The sequence below is a fragment of the Dermacentor albipictus genome, unplaced genomic scaffold (genome assembly GCF_038994185.2).
Source record: "Dermacentor albipictus isolate Rhodes 1998 colony unplaced genomic scaffold, USDA_Dalb.pri_finalv2 scaffold_27, whole genome shotgun sequence".
Classification (NCBI taxonomy): Eukaryota; Metazoa; Arthropoda; class Arachnida; order Ixodida; family Ixodidae; genus Dermacentor; species Dermacentor albipictus.
In genome coordinates, this window is record NW_027225581.1 from 4,213,345 (window position 1) to 4,224,790 (window position 11,446).

The window sequence follows — 11,446 nt, forward strand, 5'->3', positions numbered from 1 at the left end:
CCGGATCATGTGGCGGAAGTAATCATAAGAATAAGAATGGGCTGGGGTGCGTTTGGCAGGCATTCTCAGATCATGAACAGCAGGTTGCCATTATCCCTCAAGAGAAAAGTGTATAATAGCTGTGTCTTACCAGTACTCACCTACGGGGCAGAAACTTGGAAGCTTACGAAAAGGGTTCTACTTAAATTGAGGATGACGCAACGATCTATGGAAAGAAGAATGATGGGTGTAACGTTAAGGGATAAGAAAAGAGCAGATTGGGTGCGGGAACAATTGCGAGTTAATGACATCTTAGTTGAAATCAAGAAAAAGAAATGGGCATGGGCAGGACATGTAATGAGGAGGGAAGATAACCGATGGTCATTAAGGGTTACAGACTGGATTCCAAGGGAAGGGAAGCGTAGCAGGGGGCGGCAGAAGGTTAGGTGGGTGGATGAGATTAAGTTTGCAGGGACAACATGGCCACAATTAGTACATGACCGGGGTTGTTGGGGAAGTATGGGAGAGGCCTTTGCCCTGCAGTGGGCGTAAGCAGGCGGATGATGATGATGATGGACGCACATATTAGTGTAAGCGCAGAAACATTTGAGGCTTGTGAAATATTCTCGTGTGCGGATTTTCAAAGCCTTGAACTATGTGCATAAAAAATGCATAAAATTTTTAATTCTGATAAGTTTACTTCCTTTTTTATTGTTGTTATTCCTGAATGAAGAGTGCATATATACCAATGCAAAACATTTTTTTCTCACTTTACGGTCACCCTAGAAAAATTATGGTAAATTTTTTTCGAAGTTAGTCCCCAAAAAGAATTGGATTCTGGAATAAAAAAAATCGACCCTGGGCGGTCGCATATGGCAAAAAAATCGACCCTCAGAGGATTAATAGAATAATGAAGCCCTGGAGCAGGTAGGATCTTGATGAGGGCTAATAGGTTCATATTCAGAACCGAGGTTGAACAGCGCAAATAAAACAAGGACACGAGGAAACAAATTTCAGCGGTTGTCTATGGTATTTGTTTCCTCGTGTCCCTGTTTTATTCGCGCTGTTTAACCTTGGTTCTGGAGCAAGTCTCTGGCTTGCAGTGCAAGACATGTGCACACCTATATCACAGTATTCATGGCAGAGACAGGACCATTTAACCTTGCAGACTGTAATACTCCATATCTTTCAAATCTTCTTGTGCCAACATGTACAAACTGCATGTTGCAAACAGTAATATCATTGCTATTGTCCTACAGACCGTTTCCATGTTTATTGGATTCTCATTTTAACAGCCAACTTTTAACTTACACACTGAGAGCTGGGCGAGTTCGTGCATTTTTGAAAGACTAGAAACAGTGCACATAGCAGAAAGACAGCGAAAACGCAACAGGAGCATCGACTTGCAACTGAATTTTTATTCAGGTATATATACAAGAACAATATGGACACATCAGGCAATGTGAGAGAAAGTAAGCAAATGAAGTGCAGACTATTAATTATGATTGACATTGCTAGAAATGCTAGAAAACACAAGCATGAGTGACATCGCGAGTTAACTGCGACATGGTACTAAATCTATGCAGAAAGCCATGTGAGAACTACATGGGCATTATGTGATTCAATGAATTCAACAATATGCTTATCAACTATGTATTCTAACATTTTACTTGAATAAGGTGCTAAGAACAATCTATGTATAGCCTTAGTCACCAGATGCCTTAGTCACAAATGCCTTATTCACCAGATTTAAAGAAAGGGGGGACTTGCATTTGTTTCAAAGATGAAAGAACAATACCTGTCGTGAGAGAATGCTGAGACAAAACAGCAATACTGAGGAGAGTATTTGGAATAATATGATGTACCAAAATGCACTAGGAACTACGTCGGACTTCACATTTCTTAAATTTGCAGAGATACTTCTATATTTTAACAATATTATTAAGGCATACAACATTAAAAAAGAAACGCCACTACGCGAGTATTTGCCATAGGAAATGATTTCCTCGGGGTGCATGTACAATGGCCCCCAATTGAAAATTGTGCCACTAAAGCTTTACCACAGGTGTTTGACCCCTGTTGATTGCTTCAAGTCCAGCTGATTCGCACAAGCCTGTTCCCTTAGTGAGTGAAACTCGGTGAGAGAAACTTTGTCTTCTTTGTAGAGCAAAGACAGTTGGCAAAAATGAAGCACACAATGGTGAAGATGTTTTGGCATAGCCTGTACAGTGAAAGATCCACTCAAGATCCAGGCACTGTACAATATTTTTAGAAGATAAAGTATTTATCTAAACACGTGCACAGGGCAGAAATGATCGCATTCCTATGCATGTGCTACATAATGACAATCGCCACAAAAACCCATCACATTACTATTACTTCCACAGGTAATTTTCATTGCTGCTATGGAATGGCTGTCTCACTGCACCACACTCTATAGCAACTAATACACTGGGCACTTCAAATGGTTCATGAAAGCGGGTTGATCACTAGCCAGACTGAAGCACCGGCACTCCACACACTGTACAACGCCCAGCCTCGTGTGAGTCACTTAAAATTAGTCTCGGACACATGCTGACATTGCTTTCAGGTGGGAACAGGCCTTTTTGTCAGATTGACGTTTCATGTCCAGGCTTTTGTTACTAGGCTTCTTCATGCGCAAGGCGACGCGAAATGTGTAAATGCACTTTGTTCATCAACAAAAGGCGCCCTTTGCAAAGTGATTTGGAAATGTGTATGCACCCTACATCGATGTCAAAGCCGCCGCGCACCACTTCCGAGTTTTCGAGCTCGTGAGCAGTGTGTCGACGTGCTGTCCAAATCCAAACAGCCATCCGGCTTTACCAGAAGGCGTAAACGCAACCTAAAGAAGCGTTACATATGACACACCCTGCAATATGCATTATCCGTGTCAGCACCATATGCAGTCGGCAATGTGTTACCACGACTCTTCGAAACCGACAGTCCAAATCAGGTGACATGTCGTGCTGTTTCGTGGATGCAGTACAGTTTGTTTGAAGCTTCTGTAGCTTCGTAACGGCAACATTATTCATACTCACAGATTATTCATACAAGTGTTCTAGTACTACAGTACACACCACACAGCCACAACGAACCACAACCACACCGCACGACATATGACAACCACAACGAACCACACCAGGAACCACTGCATGCACGTGCGTGTAGGCGCCGACAGTCATTTTCGATTTTAAAACGCAGCATCAAATAAATGCTTTATTTATTTAGGTGTAGTGTATTTGACAACAAAATGAGAATGTTAGTATTTTATGCATTTTATATTAATTTTTTTTTTGTAACGTCATTGTGCATGGCAGCAGCGGACTCCACTTGGGGTTGTCTGCTGCCATGTGCATGCGCCCAGCGCCGGCGATCTTTTAACCGCGCTTGGGCCAGTACAGGCAAAGGCACTGAGATGCACACACACACACACGCCGGCGTCTACCCTGCCGAGGAGGAGAAGGAATGAAAGCACACATGAAGCTTACTGTTCGTGCTGGCTGAATGGAAACAGCACTGGCGAGCCTACATAGACATGGAGACGTTGCGAGCGCGTCGGGAAGGAAGGCCTCCTAGGAGTTTTTCAACTGCTGGGATTGCTGGCGGCTTGGCGTATTTAAGACGCACGGGCTTTCCACCGTGGTTTTAACAGTGCAACTCAAATTGTGCGCTATACAGACCAGTCATAACACCTCTCGTCCGCGTGTGGCTTCAGCACAAGGCCAGCGTAACGAACTTTCGTGGAAAGCTCTCCAAATCCCTGTGCACACCTGCTGCAAGAAAGGCGCAGTTTATTTCGTTGCCTTCAGCTAGTCAAAATTGAGACCCACGTTTCCTGTGTTGTGATTACATCAATATATATATATATATATGTATATTACAGACTTTTAGCGTATCGGCTATTCCGGCAAACCGGGGTGGTTTGGGCGGATTGCCGGATAGTCAGGGGCATAAACGTTAGCGGCCGGAGCGGTGCAGCCGCCTGGTGGCATAAAGCTCAACCAGAACAGGTGGCGGATGGACATGCTTTTCGGGGCTCCGTGGTGACGACAAATCATAAGTTTTTGTGCATGCTTTGAGCTTGCTCCTGTTTTTATTTGCTGTTTTTTTGCATTTAAATAGTAATTGAGCGTGCGGACGCTCTTGTGTTGAGGCTTCAGCGACTTAGTTCATAGCTAAGTACTCTTTTTCTTCTTATTAGCTGATGTTCTTGAAGTGTTTTATTTTGCATGGAGCAGGAGCGCAAATTCTGAATTCCTGGTAAGCGTGGTAAACGTACCGGCTTTGTCTAGGTCTGGCGGTTTCCCTCGTTAGGCCTAGGTGCTAGGCGGGACATATTTGATAGGCCTATTTAACTATCTCAGCTAGCTCTTCGAAGTGATTAGGCGGACGTGCTCGTTGAGCCTAAGGACGTAGGCCTAGCGATGAAACCAAAGAAAGGGAAGGCCGCGACGGACGCGGAGCAAGTGCAGTGCGACGAGTGCCTGCGCTGGTGCTCCCTCAACGAGACCAGTTTCCAGAGCTTAGCAGAAGCGGAGGAGTCTAGCTTTACGTGCAGGCTGTGCGAAGGGGTCAGGGAAGCAGTCCAGAAACTGGAAGGAAATTGGACCGCCAAGTTCGAGGAGCTGAAAGCAGACCTGAGGGAGGAGCGGGAGAGGCGGTTAGCGTTGCAGGCGAAAGTCGCCGAGTTGGTCAAGGTGGAAGCGGTGCAGGCCGCGCAATTAGTAAGAACCGTGGCCGAGCTTGGAGAAGAGAAGGAAAGGAGAGCAGAACTGCATAGGCGTCTCGATGCGCTTGAGACGCGCGCAGCGGAGAATGATGGGTCGGGACACCAAGCCGGTGGCAAAAGCAGAGAAAGTAGGGTAGACCCTACATGCGAAGTCGGGGGCAGGGTGGCAGAGCAAGCGGTAGTCAGCTCGCCGCCAGTGAATCCGCGTAGTTATAGCGAAGCAGCGCAACACGCCCCGCGGGAGGCGACGCTGCAGCCACAGGGCCGCCAGCGAGCGCGAGGAGAGGAGGGGAACAAGCTAACCCCAAGGAATGAGCTCATAGTCAATGATAAGCACAACCTGGAAGTTAGAAGGGAGGGAAAGAATGCCCTAGTACTTATCGGTGGTGATTCAAATATGAGGAGGTGCAAAAGAGCTATAATGGAGCGTGCAAAGGGTGATAAGCGTGTAGCAGTCGGGACAGTCCCAGGTAGGACAATGGACGCAGTACTGAGAGAAACAAAAAGCAAGCTTTCTGAGAATGTTGCAGAGCGCAATTTGGTAGTGGTAGCGGCGGGGCTGAATGATGTGTTGAATGGTGAAGCTGCAAAAGTAGTGGAAAGATTAGCGGAGGGAGTTGCCGATTTAAGGGCGATAGCACAGCAAGTCCAGATCGTGGTATACACAGTGCCGGAGGTGCAAGGAAAGAACGGAGCAATTGCCAAGGACGTTGTGGCTGTAAATTGTGAAATAAGAAAGCTAAGCCAGGAGAAAGGATTTGAAGTGGCAGACATAAACAGAGAAGTGCATAGAGCAGGCTTTGGCGGAGGCTTTACACGAGATGGCATCCACTTTAATGGAAGGCTAGGAGCCGAGATCGGCTGGCGCCTGGCAGGTCGGGCAGTAGCTTTTTTAGGGGGGTCCACTGCGCCTCAGGGCGTAGGGGTAGGTAGAAACAGTGTAGAAAGTGCAACAATAGAGGCTGACGCCAATAAAATGGCCAGTAGGAGGCCCAGGAAGAAAACTACAAATAAATTTAACACCAGGATCAGGTACATAAACATGCAAGGCGGTAGAAAGGAGCGAGGTGGTTAGAAAAAGAACAGCAGTTAAAGGATGAAGAAGTAGGTGTATACGCGCTATGCGAAACCCACCTCAGGGATCTAGAAGACCCACCGCTTATTGAAGGCTACGTCTGGGAAAGGAGCAATAGAGCAACAACGGAGAGGAAGGGAGGAGGAGTAGGTATGCTCATACACCAAGGAACAAATTGGCAAAGAATAAAGTTAACTTGCAAAGAACATGTCTGGGTATCAGGTACAATTGCCGGTAAAAAGGCATGGCTAGGAGTAGTTTATTTAGGGACAGGGGACAAATACAGGCAAGAGAACAAAGATCTAGTGAAGCGTCTCGATGACGATATAAAGCAGTTTGGAGAAGGTGCCGATATTTGCTGCTGGGTGACATGAATGGCCACATCGAGGATCTGGATGGATACACAGATTGTAATGGGAAGTTGATGCTAGACTTCTGTGAACGACACAACCTAGTTATAGTAAATAGAGAAAATAAGTGTGAGGGACAAATCACGTGGTAGTCCCGTAACAGACAAACAACCATTGACTACTGCTTAATGTCGCAGGGATTGTATAGCAAGCTAACAATAATGGAAATAGACGAAGAGGGGAAGTACAGCCTCGGAAGTGATCATACGCGTGTTAGTCTACAGTTGGGAGCCCTACTCAAAAGAGAAGTGCAGGGAAGCCAAAAAGAGTACGCAAAATTAAATGACGCGCAAATAGCGGCTGGCATAGAGGAAGCAATAAAGAAACATCCCATGGAAAGGTGGGATTATAATCAGTTAGAACTACTCATTAGTACAAAAATAAAAGAGGTAAAAGGAGTAAACCACTGGAGAGGAAAGGGGAAGCCACGAAGTTGGTGGAATAAGGAAATTAGAGAGGCCATCGAACAACGACGGTGGGCATCTCGGGAACACAGAGAAGCAAAGAGGGCGCAGTTATCTGAAGAGGAAATAGGCCAAAAATGGGAATATTAACGACAAAAGAAACAACAAGTGCAGGTCCTCGTCCAGGCTAAAATAAAGCAGTCCTCTGATCGCTGGCTGGCTGAAGTTCGCGATGCAACTAAAGGGGGGTCAAGAAAATTCTGGAACCATATAAGCTGGCTGGGTAAAGCTAATCACAGAAAAGAGGAACAGATTCACGATGCCGAAGGAAATTGTTTAGAGGGAGATGATGCTGTGAACTACATTGGTTCAGTTATAGCAGAGTCATTTAGGAAAGACGATGGGGTAATCGCCCCAAGTGAGGGAGCAACACAGAATAGCATAATAGAAAACAGCTTAGAATTGACCAATCTAAGCTGTCCAATCTAAGCCAAAAAAGGCGGAAGCAAATGTTCCAAAATGCACGTCCGCGGGGATAGACGAAATTCCAATCAAGTTAATTAATGAACTTGGCCCAAGAAGCAAGGAAACGCTGATAAAAGCATTGGAGGCAGTCATAACAAATAAGCAAATTCCGCACAGCTGGAAACAGAGTAAAATGAATTTGATTTATAAAGGGAAAGGTGATAAGAAGAACATAAAATCTTTCCGACCAATTACGATAACATCAGTTATATATAGGCTGGCGTTGCAGGCAGTGAAATTAAAAATGCAGTCATGGGTAGAAAGTCACAGAATACTTGGGGAACTTCAGAACGGGTTCAGAAGTGGTAGGCGCTTAAATGATAGCCTATTCGTGCTTACCCAGTGCATAGAAATAGCTAAGGCGGAAAATAGACCTCTGTATTCAGCCTTCCTGGACATAAGTGGTGCATACGACAATGTGAACAGGGAACTCCTGTGGAACATATTAAAAGCTGAAGGTATCGGTAATGAGGTAATTGATTTTCTACAGGAACTATATCGAGAAAATAATGTTGAAATAACATGAAAAGGAATCAAGAGTACGACAACTGTCGAGGTTCACAAAGGATTAAGGCAAGGTTGTCCTCTATCACCGCTGCTGTTCATGCTTTATATGATAAGCATGGAAAGAAGGTTACAACGAAGCAATCTAGGGTATAATCTGTCGAACAGATTAGGCGAAAAGGTTGTTGAGCAACGACTACCGGGTTTAATGTATGCGGACGATAATGTACTGTTAGCAGATAGCCAGGAAGATTTGCAAACTCTGGTTAATTATTGTGGGAACGAACGATACAGTTTAGGTTTCAGTTTTAGTGCAGCTAAGTCCAGTGGGGTGTTTTTGAACGATACAACTGATCAGGAGCTTACAATACGAGGCCACGAAATACTCCGAGTGGCCGAATACAAGTATCTCGAGGTATGGATAAACAAAGGGCAGATGTACACGGAAAAGCACGAAGTCTCTAATAGCAAAAGGGCAAAGAGATGCCGGGATAATGAAACATAAGGCATTGTGGGGTTACAACAGGTATGAGGTACTGAGAGGCATTTGGAAGGAAGTAATGGTGCCGGGGCTTACTTTCGGGAATGCGGTCCTGTGTTTAAGGGCAGAGGTTCAGTCGAGACTAGAAGTAAATCAGAGAGCTGTGGGTTTTCCCGTGGGCACTAGGTGCCCACGGGAAAACCACAAACGAAGCAGTACAGGGAGATATGGACTGGGCATCATTCGAAGCACGGGAAGCTCAGAGTAAAATCCTATTCGAAAAACGTCTGTTGAAACTGGATGATAACAGGTGGGCAGCTAAGGTGTTTAAATACCTATACAGAAAGAGCATTGACTCACAATGGCGGAAAAGAACTAGGAAGCTAACCAGTAAGTATGCCAGACACGAGGACGAAAAAGGACAGAGCATTAAACAACAGGTTAAAAATGCGGAAGGTAAAAATTGGATAAATTCAATGGAAAAGAAGCATAGTGTAGAGCTATATTGATACTGGAAACAGCAGATCAGGAAGGAAGCGTTTTATGATAACTCAGTGGCAGTGCCCTACTCTTTGAAGCTAGATCAGGATGTCTTAGAACGCGGAGCTATAAAAAGAAATTTAACGAAGAAGAAGACACATGTACTGTGTGTGGTAAATATGTAGAAACGATGGAACACCTCATACTAGAATGTGATGGTATCAATCCCGATGTCGATGCGGCCATAGTCACCCTTCCTGAGGCCCTAGGGTTCAGAGATAATGATAGTCATGTAAATAAAGGTGCGGTGGAAATTAGCAAAAGGCGATTGGAGGATTGGTGGCTCAAAAGCAGAGAGGTGACATAAGGTTAAAAGGGTAGGAAGACGTATTTAAAGAAAATCGAGAAATTCAATAACACACAACACAGATAAAAATAAAAGGCAAAATAAAAATCTGAGCATGGTGGCAACTGCCATCGCCCCGTTTCAAAGGAGACGCTCCTACCTTCCATCCATCCCAGCACAGAGCTGACAAACACACCGCGAACGGCCCCAGGGCTCCTTTCGTCTCAAAGCGGATTCCAACGCCTGCCAAACAGACAAGGTGCGCGCAGTGAATGCAAGCTCAATCGGTGCTCGAACACCGCAACAAAAAATCATGGCGTACAAAATGCACTGTTTTAGCTGGCACTGCATAGCTGCTCTACGTCGCCACAAGCGCACCCTTAAGTTAAACCAGGACAAGTCCACGTTTAGATACCACAAAAAGAGGTGTATAACATCATCACCATAAAAACTTTATTGTAAGATACAACCAATTCTCACAACGGAGGGATCGTACTAGGAACGAACACGAGCACGGAGACGCGCGAAGACACGCACAGGATATGTACGCACTTTCGCGCTGTTGTTCACCGCGTCACAATCAAGCAAAAGGGAGAATTCGAAACACTCACTCACCTTTGATGATGAGTCGGAGGCGATCATGGCGATCTTCGAGGCAACAAGAAGCCCATCGAAAGCTAGCAAACCGCAGAAATATTCCGAGGAAGTCCCAACGACGCGCATTAACAACGGCCGGCGTTGCGCGTACCCGGTGTACAGTGGCTAGAATAGGGATGGATGGATGTTATGAGCGTCCCCTTTGGAACGGGGCGGTGGGTTGCGCCACCAAGCTCTTGCTACTATGCTGCCTAATATCCTACCTAGGTTAACCAATGAAAAAGGAAAAGAAAAAAAACACTATGAACTACCACGTCCAAATTTGCTGATCCCCTATTGCGAACTGTGTTTTTGTACGTCTCCGTCTTTTGTCGTTTCCCTACTTTTCTTCCACCAATCCTCCAATCGCCTCTTACTAATGTCTATTGCGGACCTGTTTGCTTTACCACTGCTCCCGCTGAACCCAAGGGCTTCAAGGAGGCCAGTGGTGCCTAAATCGACCGCTGGGTAGACGTCTTCACATTCTAATAAAATATGCTCCGTCGTTTCCCTAGCTTTACCGCAGCAAGCACATGCTTCCTCTTGCTTCTTATATCTCGCTTTATAGGTGCGTGTTCTAAGGCATCCCGATCTCGCTTCGAAAAGTAATGAGCTTCCCTTTGAGTTATCATAAATGGCTTCTTTCCTGATTTCGTTTTTTCCTCTTAAGTAGTTACTCATGGCAGGTTTCTTTTCCATTGCCGCCACCCATGAGATTAATTCAGCCTCTCTGACTTTCCGCTTGACCTTCTTTGTTGCTGTGTTGCCCACCCCACAGGCCGCATACTTGCTGGTAAGCTTCCTAGTTTTTTTCCTCCACTGTGAATCAATGTTTTGCCTGTACAGGTACCTGAACACCCTCCCAGCCCATTTACTTTCTTCCATATTTCTCAGCCATTCTTCATACTCAATTTTGCTGCGAGCTTCCCTCACTTCAAAACTAGTCCAGCCCATATCCCCCTGCACAGCTTCATTTGTGGTCTTCCCGTGAGCGCCCAATGCGAGGCGACCCACTGACCTTTGGTTTCCGTCGAGCCCTGATTGTACCCCTGATTTAAAGCAAACAACCGCATTTCCAAAAGTAAGTCCTGGAACCATTACCCCTTTCCACATACCTCGGAGGACCTCGATCGTACCTATTGTATCCCCATAGCGCTCTGTGCTTCATTATGGCTGCATTTCTCTTCCCCTTGACTGTTATGGTTTTTTCCTGTGTTTCCATATATCCATTGCCTTCGTTTATCCATATACCAAGGTATTTATATTCTGTTACCCGAGGTATTTCTTGGCCCTGTATCTCCACTGTCTGTTCACTGTTTTCATTGAATACCATAACACCTGATTTTTTAACACTAAATTTCAAACCTAAATTGTTGCCTTCCTGTCCACAGATATTAGCCAGACGTTGCAAATCACTTTGCTTGTTAGCGAGCAATACAATGTCGTCCGCATAAAATAAACCTGGGAGTTGCTGCTCTATTACTGTACCTGCCTGTTTGTATGAGAGATTAAACCCGATATTACTTCCTTCTAGCGCCCTCTCCATCCTCACGATGTACATCATAAACAGCAGCGGGGATAAAGGGCACCCCTGCCTCAGTCCCTTGTTGATTTGAACTTTCTTCGCGCTTCTCATCCCTTCCCATTCAACGCAAACGGTATTTTCTAGGTAAATCTCTCTCAAAAGCTGTAGAAAATTGTTACCTAAGCCTTCCCCTTCCAGAATATCCCACAAAATGTTGCGGTCTACGTTGTCGTATGCTCCTGTAATGTCCAAAAAGGCCACATACAACGGTCTGCTTTCTGCTTTTGATATTTCGATACACTGAGGGGAAGTGTGCGCAAGGCGCCGCCTC

At 45.4% G+C, this 11,446-nt stretch overlaps 1 long non-coding RNA gene across 1 annotated transcript in view; it reads right to left on the reverse strand.

Moving 5' to 3' along the window:
- LOC139052583 (uncharacterized) overlaps positions 1 to 9,705 on the reverse strand; it is a 118,794-nt gene extending 109,089 nt beyond the window's left edge. Inside the window, exons 1-2 of the long non-coding RNA XR_011509965.1 lie at positions 9,570 to 9,705; positions 9,115 to 9,197 (exon numbers count right to left, since the gene is read on the reverse strand). This is a non-coding gene — a long non-coding RNA (uncharacterized lncRNA). The remainder of the gene's footprint in view (positions 1 to 9,114; positions 9,198 to 9,569) is intronic.
- Between the last annotated feature and the right edge of the window lie 1,741 nt (positions 9,706 to 11,446).